The sequence below is a fragment of the Gopherus evgoodei genome, chromosome 9 (genome assembly GCF_007399415.2).
Source record: "Gopherus evgoodei ecotype Sinaloan lineage chromosome 9, rGopEvg1_v1.p, whole genome shotgun sequence".
NCBI lineage: Eukaryota > Metazoa > Chordata > Testudines > Testudinidae > Gopherus > Gopherus evgoodei.
In genome coordinates, this window is record NC_044330.1 from 38,412,005 (window position 1) to 38,422,844 (window position 10,840).

Sequence of the window (10,840 nt, forward strand, 5' to 3'; positions counted from 1 at the left end):
AAAAATAAATAGCTGAAATAGGCAGATCTTCCTTTTACAATTTCACCTTTAAAGTAGTACTGACTGTCAGTGAATGCAATGAGTAATACTAAATGAGCGGTATGGTAATAATAATTAAATACTATACTCATTCATAAGCAGAATATTTTTGGTAAAAATGTGATGCATCAAAGAGCGGGGGTCGGCTTATAAACGGGTCTCCACCAAAATCTGACAATTTTAAACTCTATAGAATCATTGAATTGAATATCTAATACATTGTCGTTTTGTTTACCTGGAGCGTCTGCAGGCATGGAGCCCCTCAGTTCCCAGTGTCTGCAGTTTGCACTGGGAGCTGAGGGACTCCATGCCTGCAGACACTCCAGGTAAACAAAACGTCCAGGCCCACTAGCGGTTTACCTTAACGGGCCAAGAGCCAAAGTCTGCCAATCCCTGAAATATAGGGTCGGCTTATTAAAAGGTCATACAGTTTTTGCTATTTTTACTTAATCATCTTGGGGGGTCGGCTTAAAATGAACGGGCTAATGAATGAGTATATATGGTAACTGCTTTGACTTATTTTGTTTAGGAGAATCCATCCTCAACATACAGGATTCTGAAGACTATCAACCTTCAAGATCACCATCATTTTCTATAGTTTCAGAGTTATCTGCCAGTGATAATGTTTCTGCCACATCACCTATACCACATAGCCACAGTATATCACCTGTAGCAAAAAGAAAAAAAAAATCTCCATCATCCAGAAACAACCATAGATAAATTTGTGATAAGAATCAGCAGATTACAAAAAGAGGTAATTGATGAAAAAACTGCCCGGGTTGTTTATGCAACAAACTCTCCTTTCCATATGACTGAGAACCCACACTTCATTAACATGGTTCAGTCAATAAGACCAGGATATAGTCCACCCAACAGAGCAGATGTCGCAAGCAAATTGCTGGATAAAGTGTATGAAAGAGAAATTGAGCAGTGTGCAAAAGGTCTAGACTCTAGAGGGAAAAATTGTTAACCTGAGTCCTGATGGGTGGAGCAATGTCCACAATGATCCTGTTGTATATGCTTGTGTACAAAAGAAGAAGGGAATGTCTTCCTTACAGAAACAATTTATATATCAGGAAATGCACACACAGCAGAATACTTACAAGAAGTAGCAGTAAAAGCTATAACAAACTGAAAAAAAAAATCAAATGTCTAGTATGCAGCTTGGTCACAGACGATGCTGCAAATATATCCAAGATGAGAAGATGTTATTTAGAAGAGAGTCCCAAGCTAATAACATATGGGTGCAGTGCTCATTCCAGAAATAAAAGCTAATGTTGCTGAAATTGCAAAATACTTCTGTAACAACCACTTCGCAGCAGTTCTCCAAAAAATGGGGAAGAACCAAGCTAACTCTTCCACAAGACGTGTGATAGAACTCAGCAGCGGACTGTTTTGAACACTATATCAAGAACTAGCCTAATCTGATGACAGTTCATGAACAAAATCGTGAAAAAATAGATGGCACTGTCACAGCCATGGTTCTCAACGCTAGGCGTAAGAGAAATGTTGAACACGTCGAGTACCCTGAAGCCTATTTCTGCAGCCTTGAACAAAATGCAGGGAAATAGCTGTTTGATTCCTGATCCTGTTGAAATTTGGAAGGAACGGAGTGAGATCTTAAAAAGAGAACTATGCAATGACAGAGTTAAATTACAAGCATTAAAACAAATGAATGAGACAAGCACTATTGCCAGCTCATTTTCTTGCAATGATTTCTCAATACTCAGTACCAGGGTCAAACCTTAACTGCTGAAGAAGAGGAGTCGGCTATGACATGGACAGCCAGCAACCATCCCTCCATAATGCCAACTATAATAAACTTCAGAGCTAAGAGTGAACCATTCAAGAAATATGTTTTCTAATGACGTTTTAAAGAAAGTCACACCAGTGAACTGGTGGAAGTCAATTAAGCACTTGGATTCAGAGACTGTTGAAGTGATAATCTCACTTTTAACAGAAGTAGCTTCCTCTGGCAGTGTCGAAAGAATATTTTCTTCCTTGGGACTAATTCATTCCAAATTGAGAAATCGTTTGGGACCTGAAAAAGCAGGAAATCTTGTTTTTCTTTTCCAGATTATGAAAGGTGGAGGTATGAAAATGAAGGTGAAGACACTGAGTTAGCTGCAGAAGCCAATATTTTAAGTTTCTCATATTGACCTGGCTGACATGTCGAATTAATTTTTGTTTTGTTTTGTTTTTTTTTTAAATTTCATTTAACTATTTTAGTTAAAAAGAATTTTAACAAAAACAAACCTGATTTTCAAAAAACTTGAATGTTTAACTAAATTCAAAAATTCATATACTTGTTTTGTTAAAATATTATATGTTTGCTGTTGAAGAAAAAAATCCAGAATACTAACATTGTTGTTTTAGTTAAATAAAACAATTTAAATGTCTGTCTGGTGATGTTCTCCTCCTAATACAGCATGGCAAGAAAATCCTCCAAATATTAATGATTAACCTGTTGAATTGGAGATAGTTCACCTCCCAGTGATTTCATAAATATCTGCTTCAATTACCATTGGTAAATGAAATAACCAGTCATTCATTTTCTGATATAGCTGAAAAACTAATCTGAAAAGTTTTCAAAATAAATCATTTAAAAAATGCATAGTGTGTACCCTCTAAAAATTAAACCTATATCTATCTCTGAGTTGTGGAGAATATGTATTAAGGTTATAACTACCAACAAGAATGCACTTTTTATAGAAATCCATGATTAAATTGAGTCTTCTTGACTAGTGACCTAAATCATGATTTAAATCCATTTGATTTAAATCAAATCCACCCTGACACCTGCAGCACCACACCAAGGACTGCCCACACCTTTGCCCCTCCATATTTGTTGTCTACCATGTCTATTTAGATGGTAAGCTCTTTGGGACAGGGACTGTCTTACCTTTTTTTTTTGGTAGTGCTTAGCCCAACAATGCACTGATCTCAGTTGTGGTCTCTAGGCACTACTGCAATACAACTACACAAAAACATGGTTAAATTTAAGTGAAACAAGCAGCAATTAACTACAATCATTTTCTAGACGCTGTTTGAAGCTGTATAAATTGTAAATTCAGAATTCATCAATTCATTGTGATGGCCTTCTGTGCCTCTTCATGCAAAGGAGTCAGTTTGTTCCACAACAAGATATTTTACTGAACTATTACAGCTTGGTAATTAACTATGTTCATATGGAGGATAGCTGAGGAGCATGACTTCGTCCCCTACATATCTTGCACTTTGTCTCTTCCTTCTATAGGACTAAGCAACGGAAATCAGCCTAACTTGACCTACTGTGGGCTGCAGATTCAGTACAAAAACCAGGAACAGGATCTGTATAAAAGTACTTTAATCCTTTTTTAGAGCATTAGGTAAAAATGGTCAGCACTTTTGGAAGGTGGACTGAAGGCTAGTTTCAAAATATATTTGTTGAGACAGTGGCTTTCCCTTTCTCAATTGCTTGAACTGGGCAATGTTGAAAAGTCAGTGAGATTTTTCAAACCCCAACAATTTCAGGTTCAAAGTTGCCAAGTCTCTCTAACTCTGTGACTACACTTGCAGCTGTACAGCACTGGGAGTTACAGCTGTCTTCGTACAGCTGTGTAGGGAAAGCGCTGCAGTGTGGCCACACTGACAGCTACCAGCGCTGCAGTGTGGCCACATTTGCAGCGCTGTTGGGAGTGGCTGAACAGGCATTCTGATACCTCCGAATACCTCCGGAGGCCAATTACAGCGCTTTTGGTGGCCACACTGGCGGAGCAGCGCTGTATCACCAGCACTGCAATCGTTATACCCCAGGCAGAGCAGGAGTACAGCCAGTGCTGCAGCCAGGGAGATACAGCGCTGTATGTGCCTTGCAAGTGTGGACGGTGAGTAAGCTGCAGAGCTGTAAACCCACCACCAGCGCTGCAACTCTCCAGTGTAGCCAAGCCCTAAGAGACCTTGTATTTTTCAAGGAATTTGGTATGTATGCATCTTTGAAGGAGGCACTGACTTGCACAGTTGTGGTTTTGCTTGCTTTTAACCAACCAACCAGGACGGATGCAGATCCATGTCATTGATTGTGACTCTAGACATTTTTCAGAGCTCTTGAGCTTCAGCATGTGTGATGGAGCCAAATACAGCCAGAAGTAATAGGGTGAATAGCACAGTCTAGTAATGGAGTCATTAAGATTAAGCTCAAGTTGGCATTCTATGGCTCTCTGTGAGGCTAAAACAGATCCTAAGTATTACCCCTCTAAGTCATAGCAAGCACTCATACACTGATCCATTAAGTACACCTTTACCCTGCTATAACATGACCCAATATAACACGGGTTCACATATAGCATGGTAGCAGCAGGGCTCACCGGCGATTTAAAGGGCCTGGGGCTCTGGCTGCTGCAGGGAGCCCCGGGCCCTTTAAATCACCACTGGAGCCCTATCACCACTACCCTGAGGCTGCAGCAATGGAGCTCTGCCTGTGATTTAAAGGGCCTGGGGCTCCCCGCAGCAGGAGCCCCAGGCTCTTTAAATCACCTCTGCAGCCCTGCCACTCCTACCCTGATATAACAGCATTTCACCTATAACGTGGTAGGAATTTTTGGCTCCCCACAACCACGTTATATCAGGGTAGAGGTGTATATAGTACCTTCACATAAGTGGCAAGACTTGAGGCCCTGGAGCTTAACTTCAATCATTCCTACAGGCACAAAATCATGGCAGAACAACCAAGGCTCAGTGAAGTTACCAAAAAAGTAACCATCTGGGCCAAGCATCTCAACTGCACTAATTACCCTAAAATGAACTGGAAAACAAAAGAGCAGTTTACTACCCACCCACCCCCTCCCAAGAAGAGGGACCTACAGGAGCAGCAACAGACAATAGTGAGTACTTGCTTACATCGCCAGAAGCAATAAGAAGGAATTACGTAGCAGTTGGTGCTGTAGCTCCTTCTAAACGCCCAGGTACTGGATGCGAGGATAAATGCAGGGTGTGCATGCAGCTCCAGTGAAAACCACCATCCAAAAAGTTTTAAACCGATGTTTAGATTATCAGCTACCATACTGTTTTAGGGGTCTATGCACCATGGCCAGAACACACATTCTAGAACCTAACACTCTTTAATGAGGATGTAACACTGCCAATTAAAAAAACTAATTGAGGGGAAAGCCTATATTAAACTAAAACAGATCTATAGTTTCCACAGCTACCATGCCCATCAAGTTAAAGAAGATGTCAGAGCATGCAGAAACTCAAACTTTGTCACAACTTTCAGATTTTTGTAGTGTTGTCTGCAACTGCAGAGACTGATTTTAAGGCCCCAGTCCTATACTAATAACTGTGTGAGTGAACCCCGTGCTCATGCAAAGCCCCTTTTGACTCTCACCGAAGCCTCTCAGTGCATGATCGAAGAGTGAAAAAAGTTCAGACCAATAAATCAAAATGTTAAAAGCAAACCAAAAGCTCCATTTTCTAAGTCTGGAAGTGTAGCACCACCTTTATGGAATTATCTGAAACCGTATTTTAGCTATTTCAATCTGGTATATTCCCCATCATCTATACATTTTTCAATTTTATAAAAGAGCTACCTCACAGAATTTAATTAGTGTTGAATTAAGTAACAGATGACCACTAGAAATACAGTAATATGCAATTTTAAAGTGCTGATGAAAAATCATTTTTAGTACATTTTATGGGTGTCACATAGTTGTACTTGTACTTAGAAAGGCACAACAAGACTGGAGAATATCTACAAATTTCCTTTCCCTTACCTAAAGGTAAAGAACTAGCAAAATTGAAAATTTTACACATATAACTTACTTAAACTTTTTGTTTTCTATATTTTTTCAATTTGGACAATGTAAATAGACTATCTGGTTTCTCTTTTTAGACACTGCCAAATGAGTTTCACTTCCTTGTTCTCATGCACTAGTACAATGCTGCAATGTTTACATTAGCCACTGGTTGGGAATATTTATTTGTTAAAAAGTTACACTGGAATGCGAAATCATATAGTTAGGTGTTTTGAGTTTGTTTTGTTTTCATCATTGTTGTTTTAAATACAATCTAAATGCTGGACCAAATTAGGGGCCTGTCTCTTTCAAGTCCCTGAATCTCTCTTCTCCAGTCAATTGCTCTCCTTCTCCTACCCTGCAAAAACAGAAAAAAACAAGATGTACCATCTGACAGGGCATATTCAGGACAGAAGAAAACCTTCTGCTTCATGTCTGTCTTTTTATGTGTCATTAACACCAAACGCTTTCCTTGAAATAAGCTACATTATATTTACCACTCCCACTGTGTAGGGAGACACAGCACCAGTAAAATCACCCCTGAAATCCTCTCAGCCTAGACAAAAAAAAAAAGTCTACTCACCTCAAATACAGGTTTCAAAAGAACAACTAGAGCACCACAATAGACATGATTGAGCATCCCCATCCCTTCTCACTACTTCTACTTCAAGGCTTCTGTGTGTAATTAGAAGTTTTAAAAAAAAATTCTCAGGGATTGTCTACACTTACGGTGCAGCTGCGCTGCTGTAGCACCTCAAGAAAACACTACCTACACTGAGGGTATGTCTACACTACTCGCCGGATAGCGATCAGTTTATCAGGGATCGATATATCATGTCTCATTTGTCGACTCCGGAACTCCACCAGGGCGAGCGGCGGTAGCAGAGTCGACAGAGGGAGCCGCAGCCGTCGATCCTGCGCCATGAGGACAGGACATAAGTCAAAATAAGATACTTCGACTTCAGCTACGCTATTCATGTAGCTGAGGTTGCGTATCTTACATTGACTCCGCCCCCTAGTGTAGACCAGGCCTGAGAGGAGAGCTCATAAGTACTCCACCTCCCTGAAAAGCAATAGCTATGTCAACAGGAGAAGCCCTCCCACTAACATAGTGCTGTCTACACTGGGGGTTAGGTCAGTATAACTGCATTGCTCAGGGGGTGTGGATTTCCACATCCCTGAGTGAAGCAGATATACCTACAGAAACTGGTAGTGTAGATCAGTAGTTCTCAACCACAGATACATATACCCCTGGGGGTACACAGAAGTCTTCCAGGAGGTACATCAACTCATCTAGATATTTGCCTAGTTTTACAACAGGCTACATAAAAAGTACTAGCGAAATCAGTACAAATGAAAATTTCATACAGACAAGGGCTTGTTTATACTGCTCTATATACTATATATCAAAATAAGTATAATATTTATATTCTAATTTATTTATTATATGGTAAAAATGAGAAAGTAAGCAATTTTTCAATACCAGTGTAGGTAGGTAGTTTTCTGTTTGTGATGAAACTTCTGAGTTTCACCGCAAAAAGTCACTGGCAAGTGTAGACACTCCCTCGGTTTTTTCAAGTGTAGACATGCCCTTAGTCTTCACCAGTGGCTCTCAACCTTTCCCGACTACTGTATCCATTTCAGGAGTCTGATTTGTCTTGTGTACCCACAAGTTTCACCTCACTTAAAAACCAGTTGCTTACAAAATCAGACAAAAAAAGTGAGAACACAAACCAGTGCATTTCTTTTACCGATTCCTTATCACCGGTGAAATTGCCAGCGGAAAAACTCTGCAAGTGCAGACACAGTCCAAGTCTCACTCTTGCAACACCATTTCAGCGCCACTAGGTTTGACCTGTTGGGAGACCTCCTGTAGCTGGGATTGAGACTTACTCTGAGGCTAAGGATATTTCTACACTATAGCACTGCACCTGTGCCGCTGTAGCACAGATACTTCCTACATCAAGAGGAGGAGTATTTTTGTCCATGTCCATCTCTCTAAAAGGCAGTAACTAGGTCAACAGAAGAATTCCCCTGTTGACCTAGCTGCATCTACAGCTGTGGTTAGGTCAATTTAACTATGTTGCACAGGGCACAAAGTTTTTCACAGCCCTGAGTGCTGCAGCTGTCAATCCAATTTTTAGGTGTAAACAAGGCCTAAGTTATTGTCCCTTTAAAGAGTCACACATGTCATTAGACCAATTCCATGTGGGAAGCAGTGTCTGTAGCTTAATTTCCTAAGACTGTTATTTTGCACTGGAGGATCAGGGAAGGAAACTGAAGGGATACTTTGGAACTTACAGCAAGCAGATCCTAAGGCAAAAGGAAGCCATTCATGAGGGATAACTCAGGGATGAATAACTCAGTGGTTTGAGCATTAGCCTGCTAAACTCAGGCTTTGAGTTCCATCCTTGAGGGGGCCACTTAGGGATCTGGGGCAAAAAAAATCAGTCCTTGGTCCTGCTAGTGAAGGCAGGGGGCTGGACTCAATTTTTGAGGTCCCTTCCAGTTCTAGGAGACAGGTATATCTCCAATTATTATTATTTATTATTATGATCCCAGCTCCCTAACTCATTCCCAAATTCCTATTTGCTTGCCCTTCACTGAAGCTGTAGCCCAATTTTAACAACTTCCCACATTCAACCATCCTCAACATCCCCATCCAGCCATTTCTCTTTCCCGCCATCAACCCCACACCTTACCCACACATGGGCCACACATACTTCTCCTCCCAGCCCATCCTCACTCCCCTCCCCCTCGAGCCCTCCCACAGCCACCCACCAACCCTTTCCTACACCTACCAACCTCATTCCCCACTTCTTTGAGCCCCAGCTAACCTAAACCCTCAACCAGCCCCCAATCCACCCTCCTCACCTGCACCAACCTCACTCAACTCCCCACCCCACTGATCTCCCACATCCGCCAAACACCCCTGTGCAGCCCCCTTCGCACCCACCATCCTCACTCTCCTCTCCCTGGAGCTCTACCACACCTGCCAATCCCAGCCCCAGTACCCCCCAACCACACACACACCCCAAATCTAACTCTCCAGCTCCTGGAGCACCCCCCCCCCAGCACTGTAGCCACAACGCCCCTCCCACCAACTCATCCCTGTCTCCCCCACACACACCACCTGGAGCCCTCACGCATACACCCACACCCAGCATTGTCACCCCCCACAATAAGTCCCCTCCCACCAACTCACCCTGCCCCCCCGCCTGGAGCCCCCACGCACACACTTACACTCAGCATCGTCACCTCCCCAATTCACCCGTCTCCACCCGAGCTGGAGCCCCCACACACACATACACACACACACACCCAGCATCGCTGCCCCCCCAAAACAAGTCCCCTCCAACCAACTCACCCCTGTCCCCCCCCCACCTCCTGGAGCCCCCACGCACACACCCACCCCCAGCATCGTCGCCCCCTCCCACCAACTCACCCCTGCCCCCCGCTAGCGCAAATGCACCCAAGCAAAACAGCAGCTCCCGGCCGCTCTCACCGCGCCTTGCCGGATCCGGTGTCCAGGCCGCGACGCAGGGGTCCAGCCTAGGGTCTGTGCCCACAATGGCAGCCGGCTGCCTTCGCTACCCACCCCCCGCAGCCCCGCGTACCGGCACCGCGGAGCCTGTCCAGACTCCGCTTAGCTCCCCCTCACCGCACGCACCTCGCACCAGCCAACGCAGTTGCGGAGCATCCTCATTCCACATTCATGAGCGGCGCTCAGTGATTGGCCGGAGCGGGGTGGCGCGCGAGGGGCCGGCTCTGTAACGTTGTAAACGGCTGCCACGCAGAGGAGGGGAGCGCGCGAGCTGCACAGGGGTTACTACAGGGCGTTCGCTGCCGGGGTCAGGCGCTGTAGTGCGCAGGGCAGCGCTCCAGAGTCGGGGGGGGGGGCTGGAACGAGGAACTAGGATGATGGGGGGGCTGGGAGTGCGAGTAACTGATTTTCACTGACAACGTGCTACAAGTAACAGTCACCATGCAGTAATTTATTATGCAAATGATGTTAACTGTGTCATGTATTAGGCAAATATGTTACTGCACATTGTGTAAATAATTACATAAACAACTATTGCCTTGCAGTCAGCCTCCCTCATTTAATACTGCAATATAAACATTATTTATTTCCACATTTAAAAATTTTATTAAGATGTTTTTTTAAAAAAAAGTGAACAGTACAGAGTTTAAGCCTAGTTATCTGGTTATCAGGGAATAACGTACAGAGGATCAAGAGGTGCAAAATTTGGTTTAAGATCAGATGGCATAAGGAATACATAATCTGCAATATTCCCAATTGGGGGTAAAAGGCTAACAAGTCAAAGTACAGACGTTGAGATATGAGGGTATGTTGTTCATATAATGGCTATGTTCAGGTGTAGAGTATAATGAGTGGGTACGATGATGAGGATGGATTGACCCTCATTTGGTGAGATTTAACATTCAGTGAGTTTATAGTTCCAGTTCATGTGGTCCAACAGATAACGTCTCTTGTTCCCTTTCTTGTAGTCGATGCAGGATGTTGCTCCAGCTCATGCCTCCTGATATTGTTGGCGGCCAATGATGTGTTCAGTGTAGATGTCTTTAGATCATCGGATGGTGTCTGAAACCATGAGGTGCCGCATGAGCCTTGCGTAGCATCGCCGATCCCGCAGGTCCACAGCACATGCTCATTGCAGGAGTCCCATGTGCCCAGGGCTCCGACGATCAGAGTGTCCATCTGCACCTCATAGCCCTTCGTTCTCAGGGAGCCAGCCAGGGTAGCATAATTTTCCAGTTTACATACTAGTATAATCCCAAATCAGTTTGTAAACCCATATGCTAACTGCTGTAAAAACCTCCAAGATATACAAACAGTTAAACTGTGTCATTTTAGCTAATTTAAGGAAGAAGCAACATTTTAAATTAGGGAGATTCATTTTGTGTTTACAGATGCTGTGCTATTTGAAAATAAATATCAGTGCAACAAGGTTGCAATCAGAAGAACACAAAATGAAGCAGAATGCTTTTTTTAACTTCTACGGCAT

General features: G+C 43.2%; 1 protein-coding gene across 10 annotated transcripts in view; it reads right to left on the bottom strand.

Moving 5' to 3' along the window:
• Window positions 1-9,540, bottom strand: part of ACSL3 (acyl-CoA synthetase long chain family member 3) — a 117,985-nt gene extending 108,445 nt beyond the window's left edge. For 6 of the 10 annotated variants that reach the window (XR_004001965.1, XR_004001964.1, XM_030575133.1 and 3 more), the window contains exon 1: window positions 9,316-9,470. The gene's annotated coding sequence lies outside the window, so the exon portion shown is untranslated. Of the gene's footprint in view, window positions 1-2,941; window positions 3,017-9,315 lie in introns of all 10 variants that reach the window. The other 4 variants (XM_030575135.1, XM_030575130.1, XM_030575129.1 and 1 more) reach the window with 3 other exon arrangements.
• Between the last annotated feature and the right edge of the window lie 1,300 nt (window positions 9,541-10,840).